This window comes from Bubalus kerabau, chromosome 11 (assembly GCF_029407905.1).
Source record: "Bubalus kerabau isolate K-KA32 ecotype Philippines breed swamp buffalo chromosome 11, PCC_UOA_SB_1v2, whole genome shotgun sequence".
Lineage (NCBI taxonomy): Eukaryota > Metazoa > Chordata > Mammalia > Artiodactyla > Bovidae > Bubalus > Bubalus kerabau.
Genome location: NC_073634.1, coordinates 39,217,444 through 39,229,952, shown reverse-complemented (window position 1 = coordinate 39,229,952; position 12,509 = coordinate 39,217,444). Strand labels below are relative to the sequence as shown.

At 40.4% G+C, this 12,509-nt stretch overlaps 1 protein-coding gene and 1 pseudogene across 4 annotated transcripts in view; one reads left to right on the top strand and one right to left on the bottom strand.

Moving 5' to 3' along the window:
• Nucleotides 1-12,509, top strand: part of ASB3 (ankyrin repeat and SOCS box containing 3) — a 122,272-nt gene that overhangs the window by 59,446 nt on the left and 50,317 nt on the right. The gene's annotated exons all lie outside the window — the stretch shown is intronic.
• Nucleotides 4,321-4,979, bottom strand: LOC129622677 (BRCA1-associated RING domain protein 1-like; annotated as a pseudogene).

Below are 12,509 nucleotides of genomic sequence, written 5' to 3'. Positions count from 1 at the left end.
CTGGATATGGTCTCTGTTGTCTAATTGCCCATTTGACTTCTCTGTATCAGAAATAGAGACATATCATGGAATTAGGTACTTTCATAAGCTTTGTTATTAATATATTCTTAACATAATAAACTTTGCCCATGAGGTCATGGTTTTTCCTATCAATATACCTTTTTAAGATTGTTAGTTATTGGGAGACACCAGATCCTTTATAAGAAGTGAACTTTTCATTATAACTTTAGAAAAATATTTTCTAAGCAATAAAATACTACATTTTAGACCAAAGATTGGCTCCTCTTGTGGTTCAGCTGGTAAAGAATCCACCTGCAATGTGGGAGACCTGGGTTTGAACCCTGGGTTAGTTTTGTTTGTTTTTTAATTTTATGTCAATTTAGTAGTTCTCCCTTATCTGTGGAGCATATGTTGTTCCAAGATCAGCAGTGGATGCTGGAAACCTCAGATTATACCAAACCATGTGTGTACTGTTTTTTCCTATAAATGTATACCTATGATAAAGTTTGGAGAAGGCAATGGCACCCCACTCCAGTACTCTTGCCTGGAAAATCCCATGGACAGAGGAGCCTGGTAGGCTGCAGCCCATGGGGTCGCTAATAGTCGGACACGACTGAGCGACTTCACTTTCACTTTTCACTTTCATGCATTGGAGAAGGAAATGGCAACCCACTCCAGTGTTCTTGCCTGGAGAATCCCAGGGACGAGGGAGCCTGCTGGGCTGCCGTCTGTGGGGTCGCACAGAGTCGGACACGACTGAAGCGACTTAGCAGTAGCAGCAGCATGATAAAGTTTAACTTAAATTAGGCCCAGTAAGAGATTAATGGGCTTTCCTGGTGGCTCAGCTGGTAAAGAATCCAACTGCAATGCAGGAGACCTAGGTTCAATCCCTGGGTTGGGAAGATCCCCTGGTGAAGGGGAACGCTACCCACTCCAGTATTCTGGCCTGGAGAATTCCATGGAGTATAGTCCATGGGGTTGCAAAGAAGTCAGACATGACTGTGCGACTTTCCTTTTCACTTCTCAGACTAAAGCTTCAGGGCCAAGACACATTATAGAAATATATTTGAATATATAGGAACAGTGCTTGAAACTATGTATATATCTTTAATGGGAAAGACTTACTTTAACTGTTCTGATTATAAAATTTGTTTATTTTTTGGCTTCTCCAACTTTATTTTTTATATTTGAATTTAATTCTTTTTTAACACTGCAAATATTTTGTATTGGAGTATAGCCAATTAACAATGTGATAGTTTTGTGAATGGTGAAGGGACTCAGCCATATGTATATATGATTCCATTCTACCTTAAACCCCCACCCCCATCCAGGCTGGCACATAACATTGAGCAGAGTTCCATGTGCTATACAATAAGGTTTTGTTGGTTATCCCATTCTGATTATAAAATTTAATTATGAGATAAATACCTGTGGGTAGTCCAGCTTACCCAGTGACATTTTTGAAATAATTTTCCATCTTTGGCAGTCACTTTATTAAAATGAAAGTTTGAAACTAACATGTACCATCAGTGGAGTTAGTATAGTACTTTGCTGTCCTAGGAATAGGTAATCTTAGAAAAACATAAAATCTGAGGTCATAGAATTCGTAGGATGAATTCACAACAGTGGAAAAAAATTTGTTTTTCATTGCTTGTCTAGATTCCTTTCTAGTGCCACCAGATGTCAGTGTAATCACAGGACCAGAGAAATACACAGTAGATAAAGTTGTTGCAAATATTCTTTTTTGCTTTGTGAAAGAGATAGGGAAAAGGTTTGCACAGATTAGATAAGCAATGAAAATTATTTTATTGTTGAATTATATAGAAAAATGAAGTGCATAATGGAGAATAGATGCAGAACTTCAGAGTGTAGATGCAGTTAAAAATTCATGTATAAATCAAAGGTACTAATATAATATATAGGTAATCTCTGAGACCCCTCAGAAATCACCAACTTCTTGCTGTAAGTGGAGGAGATGTCCAGCCTGTGGTTAAACTGTTCTATACATGCTTCATTTCAGTTCAGTTCAGTTGCTCAGTCGTGTCTGACTCTTTGTGACCCCATGAATCTCAGCACGCCAGGCCTCCCTGTCCATCACCAACTCCGGAGTTCACTCAGACTCAGGTCCGTCGGGTCAGTGATGCCATCAAGCCATCTCATCCTCTGTCGTCCCCTTCTCCTCCTGCCCCCAATCCCTCCCAGCATCAGAGTCTTTTCCATTGAGTCAACTCTTCGCATGAGGTGGCCAAAGTACTGGAGTTTCAGCTTTAGCATCATTCCTTCCAAAGAAATCCCAGGGCTGATCTCCTTCAGAATGGACTGGTTGGATCTCCTTGCAGTCCAAGGGACTCTCAAGAGTCTTCTTCAACACCACAGTTTAAAAGCATCAATTCTTCGGCGCTCAGCCTTCTTCACAGTCCAACTCTCACATCCATACATGACCACTGGAAAAACCATAGCCTTGACTAGACGAACCTTTGTTGGCAAAGTAGTGTTTCTGCTTTTCAATATGCTGTCTAGGTTGGTCATAACTTTCCTTCCAAGGAGTAAGCGTCTTTTAATTTCATGGCTGCAGTCACCATCTGCAGTGATTTTGGAGCCCCCCAAAATAAAGTCTGACACTGTTTCCACTGTTTGCCTATCTGTTTGCCATGAAGTGATGGGACCAGATGCCATGATCTTCATTTTCTGAATGTTGAGCTTTAAGCCAACTTTTTCATTCTCCTCTTTCACTTTCATCAAGAGGCTTTTTAGTTCCTCTTCACTTTCTGCCTTAAGGGTGGTGTCATCTGCATATCTATACAGCCTTACTGATCATGATATTTCTCAGTAGAATTGTGGTCAAAATCTGAGCCTCAAGATGAAAGAGTATATTTCTAGCTTGTAGATGTAAAACTCAACTCACTACAATTTTTGCGTTTCGACAGAACTTGTCTACAGGAGTTCCTTAGAACACAGTGTCACTTTTGGCGTTTTTCCAAAAGAACATTCAGTAGGATAATCACATTTTTAAAAGTCCTTCCTTTAGAAATTTATTCTTTAATGAATGCTGCATTAAATAATGATCATTGCTTACTATTTTTAGTTTGAGTTTCTTATTCCTAGATTTATTACTTATATTTTGTGTAGCTCTTTATTTCTTACCCTGTTTCTCCCAGATGAGAATCCTGTGTTGAGTCCACGTGTTCATGAAGTCTTTGTGTGGGCCTTGTGACTGCACTCAGTGTGCTCCGTGCCTCAGCCTAGTTTTGATTTTGGTTAGAAGTTTCATGTGCGGCTGCTTCCATTTCCTTCATTTCTTCTTTTCAACAATATTTGATATTCAGGTTATGTTATCCCAGATTACTTCTTTTTCCCTCTTAAATATAGGAAATGGAAAAACTGTGTTTCTTCAACAGTATAAATGTCTCCCTATAAATTATTGCAGGAAATGATGTTCTCATATCATTTTTGCTTTCTTAGACTTCAGTTTGTACAGTTTCTTCAGCACAGTAGTCTGACCTGTTGTGGGAAGAGCAGTGTCCCTGTCCTCAGAGCTTCTGGTTTTTCTTTTCTGCTGTCTCAGCTAGAGTCTTATAGACAGAATCTGTTTGGATTGAAGAAAGGAAAGCCTTTCCACTCTCTGTATTGCCTGGGGTCTGTCTTCAAAATGAGATGTTTTATTTCATCTTTATTCTTTATCCTTGAACTTTGGTCCCTGTTGGATGGCAGTGTAATATCAAATCTTATGATTCTACTTTCTTTTTCTCTTTGAGAATCCACAGTACTTTTCCAGGTTCCAGAATTACTCATTTCCTTTCTCTCCTTGAACACCTGTCTCAAACCATAGGAACCACAACTAATGGCCTGGCCCCCTGTCCTCATTGCCAGGCATGTATCTTGGAGGTAGATATGCCTAGTATTCTAGGTTAAATTCCAGTTCAGTTAAATTCTAAAATCTAGACCAAAGCTGTCCGGTGGAACTTGCTGCTACTGCTGCTGCTAAGTCACTTCAGTCATGTCCGACTCTGTGTGACCTCATGAACAGCAGCCCACCAGGCTCTCCCATCCCTGGGATTCTCCAGGCAAGAACACTGGAGTGGGTTGCCATTTCCTTCTCCAATGCATGAAAGTGAAAAGTGAAAGTGAAGCCTCTCAGTCGTGTCCAACTCTTCGCAACCCCATGGACTGCAGCCCACCAGGCTCCTCCATCCATGGGACTCTCCAGGCAAGAGTACTGGAGTGGGGTGCCATCATCTTCTCCGATGAATGAGTCTACCTATTTGTAAAAATGTGACTGATGAAAACAGTGCAATCACTAGGTTAACACACTGTGTGAGTTCAGTTGTCAAGAGGGAGCAACTCAAAGGACATCACACAATTTATAAACCAGCTGGAAGGAGCCATCCAGACTTCGCCCTGCCGAACCGTTTCTGGGCGATGATTAGACAAGTCCTCATAGATGATATACTGTGTGCAGAAGCGCTGATCAGAACCAAGTTTGGCATGGTATGCGACTGTATTGATGGTTTGAGTCACGTCACTGTCTGGCTTGGGCTTTCTAATGAGGATGTGGGCCCCACTGGCTGCGACAAGCTTAAAAAGGTTGTCCTTTGGATAGTGTTTGAAGGTTCCCCCAAAATAGAAGTAACATCCATCAAACCACTTTGGCAACAGCTGTTCTCTGTTGAGCCTGCTTTTCTGTGGTCCTTCAGGAATTTCAACTTTTCTTCCTGTTCACATTCTTTGCTTGGTAGACATGCTTTCACCCATTCGAATTTTAGGATCCAGCATCCACTGAGAATTCCAAGCATACATTTCAGGGTGCTTTGAACTGTATCACCAGGAACAATGATATGAGTTACTGTACTGTCAAACTCAGCACATTTTTTAGCCTTAAGAATCCTTGCAATCTCCAGAAATTGAGAGCAAGAATGAAGTAGTGACTCCTGAGAAGACAGTCTCTGCAAACTATCTTCCGTCCAAGAAATCCTTGCCATTAGGTTGTAATGGGAAGTGTGGGCATCACAACAGAATTTCCAGTCCTGTTTCTAAGAGATGCAGAAGCAGCAGTCAGAGCACTGGTGGAAACTCTGTTAAGCAAACAGTGCTCTCAGAAACATGCCATTGCCTGGCTGTTCTTCACCACCTTCAAACAAAGTTGGTGACACATTAAGGAGGAAAAGCCGTACTGTATTGGATGAATCCGTTAGCCTTTCACCAGCTACACTGCCTTCTACACTGAACAGTCCAAGTTACAGACGAATGATGTGTAGTCCCTCAGCAACAAAGCTGTGGCCCATTAGCCTTACAGCTGTGAAGAGAAATCATCGAGGAGAGACTTTGCTCCATATTGCTTCAATTAAGGGTGACATCCCTTCTGTTGAATACCTCTTACAAAGTGGAAGCGACCCAAATGTTAAAGACCATGCCAGATGGACACATTGCACTAAGCCTGCAGTCACGAGCACCTGAAGGTGGTGGAGTTGCTGCTCCAGCACAAGGCGTTGGTGAGCACCGCTGGGTTTCAGAATGACTCACCTCTTCATGACGCAGTGAAGCAGGGGCATGTGCACATTGTCAAGCTGTTACTTGCCTTGGAGGCTCCAGGGAGGCAGTCAACATATTTGGTCTGCGACCTGTGGATTATGCAGACAGTAAAAATATGAAATCGCTGTTGCTGCTACCGGAGAAGAAGGAATCATCATCAACCAGTCATTGCTCAGTAGTAAACACTGGTCAGCATCGGGATGGGCCTCTTGCACTTATAGGCAGTGGACTTTCTTCCGAACAACAGAAAATGCTCAGTGAGCTTGCAACAATTCTTAAGGCTAAAAAATGTGCTGAGTTTGACAGTACAGTAACTCTTGAAAGTGTCCTAAATTTGTACTGTCCAATCACTAGCCTAGTGTGGATCTTGAACAGTTTCCATGAGGCTAGTTTGATTGAGGTATTCAAATTTTCATTTAATTTTAATTAATCAGATTTAAGTAGCCACATATGGCTGCTGGCTTCTGCATTGGAGAGTGCAGCTCTTCGTACATCCTTAAATGAGCTATAGTCCTCTTCTGTCTTTGGAATGTTGGTCCTCTTTGCCATAGCATGTAGTACTAGGTGGGTCCCATGTAGAGAGGTGAGGGAACAAAGAAGACACCAACTTATTCTGTCAACTTTGCTTATCAGTAGGATGGTAGAAATTGCAACTGAATTTCCCTCATTATTCTCAGTTGATTAGGTGATTATCAGACTTATGCTCCAAACCATCTAAAGAAGTGTCTTTAGGTCTGTGAAAACTTTGACAGGAAGTGGAAGGACAAAAAAAAAGTGTAAAGGTTCTGTGTTAATAAACATCTGCCTACCTGTAGACCCAGTTCTGTTTTTTGAAAGAGAGAAAAATCAGGTAAGTGAATGACTGTTCATAGAGGAGGTGACCATGGAAAGAAAGGATTATGGGCTTTGAATTCCTATTTTGAATGGGAAATAGTGTATATGTTTGTAAGATCAGTTATGGCTGTGGAGGAGGAAAGTTAAACACAAGCATTTATTAAACTAATAAAGCTGATTTGTGGGTGATTATCATGGAGGAAATAATTTGGACAGTAAATTGGGGAAACCTGAGAGTCGGCACTCTCATTTTGAAGGGGACCTGAATATGCAGTTCCTGTAATGCTGGTGATGTTTGCTGCAGTTAATTGGGTTGATGGTCAGAAGAATTGATTCCGCAAAGGCGACAGACTGACCTTAGGGTACGTGGAGTGTTGGTGACCAGTAAGAGAAGTTTAATCAGAGGTCTGTATAATTGAGGTAATTTTAATTATGGCCTAATTCCTCATGATTGAAAAGCTAATAACCTTCTGAGTATCCTATTTGTAGAGTTTGTTAGGAAGAGAAGTTGACCAGTAGTTTATCAGGAAGTGGGTAAGGGGACTGAGGGAGGGAAAAAAGGAACATTTATTGAGCACTTAATATATTTTACTTATATTAATTATTTAGTCAAAATAAAAACCCCTAGGTAAGTAGATTAGTCCTTTTATAAGTGTGAATGAGGGAATAACTTGCTCATAGCTGGGCAGAGTGCCTGACTACACAGTCTGTGTTCTTTCCATTAGAGTTAGGACACCATTATGATCCTAAATTATAATTCAGATATGTTTGAGACATCTGAGCATTTGTGTGAGCATGAACCAGTAGATGGCAAATTTGGGGGTAGAATTAATGGTTTTCAGGTGGGGATTTTTATTTGCGTGACCGGGAGGTAGGGGGGCTTTTGGGAAACATGGGTATTGGAGAACAGCCTGGAATTCATATTTGAGCCCTGTAGTGAGAGGAGCTGAAAGCAGAAGGTGAAGGATATGTTTCTGTGAGCAGCTCTGAGAGGAACAGGGTTATTAGTGGCCCTACGCTGTAGGAGGCTTAGGGACAGAACATGTTGAAGGTTAGGGTACAGGGCATCTTTTCCACGGGTGCTCAGATACATAGCATGTTGCCTATACAGTGGGACTGCAGGGAAACCAGCAGTACTTCGGCATCTTGCATATTCAGAATTGGGAGATAAACCTATGGCCTGGGTGACATTCTCATTGGCACTGTGCCAGTTATAAACTTCAAATGGCCTTTACAACTGTGAACCACCAGGAAGGTGTCTCAGAGCAGAAGATGACAGGTTTAGGAGACTAGAACTAGTCTTTGTTGGGGTAGAATTTGTTAGGTAATGCAGTTTCCATATAATGCAGATGGGGCCATGAGCTAGTGAAAAATACTAAAAACTTTTATTGTGAAGCATTTAAAATGTATTTGAAAAGAGAATATAGTGAACTCCAGTATACTGTCAGCCAGTTATAGCTGTTATCAAATTGTTTCTTCTGTAACCCCAATGTCAGGATTTGAAATTGTAGTTTACAGTTAACGTGACTTGACTTGTACCCAAGTTAATGAGTCCCAAAGGAACTCAGAACAAAGACAGTGTTATATTTTGTTTATTTATTCATATCTTGACGACTTTCAAAGAGAATTTGAGGTAACTGATGCTTAAGGTAAGAGTAAACATTACACATCTACCAGAATGGCTAAAAAAGAAAAGATTGAAAATGCAGAGTGTTTATGAGAATGTGGAGCAACTGGAAGATAGATTGCTGGTGGGAGTGTGAATTTGTTTTAGCCACTTTGAGAAACTGTTTGGAAGAATTTACTAAAGCTAAATATGTACATATCTTCTGTCCCAACAATTCCATCCTTTGGAATATATGCAAAAGTAATGTGTATCACTGTTCACTAAAAGTGACATGTACTAGAATATTCTTATTGTTCCACACTCTTTAACAGCCCCAGACAGAAAGCTATCCAAACAGCATCTACCAGCAATAGAGTGGGTAAATAAATTGTGTTCTATTTACACAATTGCACAATTACACAATTTACACAATTTACACAATTACACAATGAAATGGTATACGGCAACAAAAAGGAGTGATCGGCAACTGGAGGCAATAATACTGACAGATCTTATTAATATAATGTTGAACCAGAGAAGCTAGATGTAATAGAGTTCAGATCTTCCTCAACTTAGGAAAGGGTTACATCCCAGTAAACCCACTGTAAGCTGAAAATGTTGTAAGTTAAAAATCCACTTAATACATCTAGCCTACCAGACGTCATTGCCTAGTCTAGCCTACCTTAAATGTGCTCATGACACGTTCATTAGCCTACATTGTGCCTTACATTAGGCACAAACATCTTATACAAAGCTTGTGTTATAATAAAGTGTTAAATATCTCATGTAACTTATTGAAACTATACTGAAAGTGAAAAACAGAATGGTTGCGAGTGTGTCATTTGTTTATCCTCGTGATTTGTGGCTGGCTGTTGGGGAGCTGCAGCTTGCTGCCACTGTCCAGTGTTGTGAAAGATGGTCATACCACATGTTGCTAGCCCAATCAAAATTCAAAGTGCAGTTTCTTCTGAATGTGTCTCCCTTTTACATCATTGTAAAGTCAAAAAATCATTGTTGAACCATCTTAAGTTGGGGACTGTCTGTATTTTCTGGCTCTTTACAGAAAGTTTGCTGACTCCTATTCTTTTTAATATTACCGGGACTAGTTGAGGGAGTCCTAACTAATAGCTGGAAAGCTTGGTCTCCAGTCTGATAGACATTAGCTCTGTGACATTGGGCAGATCACTCAACTCCTCAAGATTTATGTTCCGAACAAGCAGGTGATGAGCTGTGCTCCTAGAAGTTGCTACAAATTCATTTTTCCTTAAAAAAAAAAAAAAAAAAGGCAAAAACACCTAACTTTTTTCAGGACTTACAAAATTTGACTTCTTTCTACCTTTGTTGCTTTATTTCCTCTCCTAACCATCTTATTATTCCTTACACATACTCAGCTCTTCTACCTCACTGCCTTTACACTTCTTATTTCCTGTTTGGAGTACTCGCCTTCCACTTTTTTGCATGCTTACTGCTTCTTGTCTCTCTCTGTTCAGAAGTTTCTCTTTCAAAGAGATGATGTCTGTCCCATTTTCTACTGTGGCATTCTCCCAACCAAGTACTAACCAGGTCCGACCCTGCTTAGCTTCCGAGATCAGACCATAGCATTCTCAAACTCAGTTACTGCCTGTTACTTTACCTGGTTAGTTTCACTTTTTTTTTTTTTTCCCAAAAAATAATTTCACCGTTACTTTTGTTAGAACTTATTTTATCAGTGTGCTTACTTATTATCAGTCCCACTAGAATAGAAGTTCCATGAAGGCAACTACTTTGTAGGTTGGTTGCTTTCTATGCCTCTTGTGCTTAGTACTGTCTTTGGCACGGTTGAATGATTGGATTAATTATTGACTATTGCTGAGTCTTAAAGGACATGGTAAAATGGTCAGTTTTCTTTTGAATGCAAATAAGAGCCCTGGACTGGAAAAGGTCAGTTTTCATTTCAATCCCAAAGAAAGGCAATGCCAAAGAATGCTCAAACTACCACACAGTTGCACTCATCTCACACGCTAGTAAAGCAATACTCAGAATTCTCCAGGCTTCAGCAATACATGAACCGTGAACTTCCAGAAGTTCAAGCTGGATTTAGAAAAGTCAGAGGAATGAGAGATCACATTGCCAACATCTGTTGGATTATTGAAAAAACAAAAGAGTTCCAGAAAAACATCTATTTCTGCTTTATTGACTATGCCAAAGCCTTTGACTGTGTGGATCACAATAAACTGTGGAAAAGTCTGAAAGAGATGAGAGTACCAGACCACCTGACCTGCCTCTTAAGAAACCTGTATGCAGGTCAGGAAGCAACAGTTAGAACTGGACATGGAACAACAGACTGGTTCCAAATAGGAAAAGGAGTACATCAAGGCTGTATATTGTCACCCTGCTTATTTAACTTATATGCAGAGTACATCCTGAGAAACGCTAGGCTCAATGAAGCACAAGCTGGAATCAAGATTGCTGGGAGAAATATCAATAACCTCAGATATGCAGATGACACCACCCATATGGCAGAAAGTAAAGAAGAACTAAAGAGCTTCTTGATGAACGAGAAAGAGGAGAGTGAAAAAGTTGGCTTGACGCTCAACGTTCAAAAAAATAAGATCATGGCCTCTGGTCCCATCACTTCATGGGAAATAGATGGGGAGCAGTGGGAACAGTATCAGACTTTATATTTTTGGGCTCCAAAATCACTACAGATGGTGACTGCAGCCATGAAATTAAGACTCCTTGGAAGGAAAGTTATGACCAACCTGCTGCTGCTTCTAAGTTGCTTCAGTCGTGTCCGACTCTGTGTGACCCCATAGACGGCAGCCCACCAGGCTCCCCTGTCCCCGAGATTCACCAGGCAAGAACACTGGAGTGGCTTGCCATTTCCTTCTCCAGTGGATGAAAGTGTAAAGTGAAAGTGAAGTCACTCAGTTGTGTCCGACTCTTAGCGACGCCACGGACTGCAGCCCACCAGGCTCCTCCGTCCATGGGATTTTCCAGGCAAGAGTACTGGAGTGGGTTGCCATTGCCTTCTCCCAACCTAGACAGCATATTAAAAAGCAGAGACTTTAGTCAACAAAGGTCTGTCTAGTCAAGGCTATGATTTTTTCCAGTAGTCATGTATGGATGTGAGAGTTGGACTATAAAGAAAGCTGAGCCCCGAAGAATTGATGCTTTTGAACTGTGGTGTTGGAGAAGACTCTTGAGAGTCCCTGGAACTGCAAGGAGATCTAACCAGTCCATCCTAAAGGAAATCAGTCCTGAACATTCATTGGAAGGACTGATGCTGAAGCTGAAACTTCAGTACTTTGGTTACCTGATGCCAAGAACTGACTCTTTTGAAAAGACCCTGATGTTGGACAACAGAGGATGAGATGGTTGCATAACATCACCGACACAATGGACATGATTTTGGGTAAACTCCAGGAGTTGTTGATGGACAGGAAGGCCTGGCGTGCTGCTGTTCATGGGGTCGCAAAGAGTTGGACATGACTCAGTGACTGAACTGAACTGAACTGAAGAGCCCTGGAAAAAAATTAAACTATTATTATAGCTAAGTTGGTTTCAGTGGCTTGTTGTTTGCACCCCCTTTTATAATCATTTAAATTCTTCCACAGAGCTGTCAAGTATGTGTATATAATCATCCTTAACTTACATATAATGTGAAGTCTTAAGTACAGTGACTACTTCCAAAACACTGGTTTGCTGATTTTCTGGGATCTGTAAGTGAATATGGCTTTTGTTTTTGTTTTTAAAATCAAATTTTGTAAAATTTCAGGCATTATTTCTTCAAGTATGTTTTTTTGGTGCCTGATTCTTATTCTTTTCTCCTGGGACTCCAGCTAATGTATGGTGCACTGTTTGATGTTGTGCACAGGGCCCTAATATACAGTTGGTTTTCCTTTAGTGTTTTTTTTCCCTCTCTCATTTCTTTAGATTGGATGATTTATATTAATGTCTTCAAGATCATCAACTCTTCTACTATCTCTGTTCTTTCAAGCACATCTGTTTCTTTTTTCAGTTCTAGAATTTCCATTTAGTTCTTTTTTTTTTTTTTTAAGTTTTTTCCCTCTGCTCAGATTCTCTCTCTAGGCTCTCTGTATACCATAGATATTAACATATTTTTATAGTAGCTGCTTTAGTTAATCTATTCAATCCAGAATCTGGACCGTCTTGGGGTTAGTTTCTCCTTACTACTTTCTGACTTGTATACTGGACATTGTGGATAGTATTTCATAGAGACTTGAATTTTGTTATCCTCTGAGAAATAATGATTTTTTTCTTTTTTAAAATAATAGATTATTTACTGGCTTATCACCTTAAATATGTTTAGATTTGGTTTTATGCTCTGTTGAGATCATATTTTCCAGGTCTGACCTCCAGGAGGACTCAACTCCCATCCTCTGCCTGCATTTTGATCAGAGCTTATTTAGGCTTTATTAGAGAAGGTCTGGAAAATCCCATGGATGGAGGAGCCTGGTAGGCTACAGTCCATGGGGTCTCTAAGAGTCAGACACGACTGAGCGACTTCACTTTCACTTTTCACTTTCATGCATGGGAG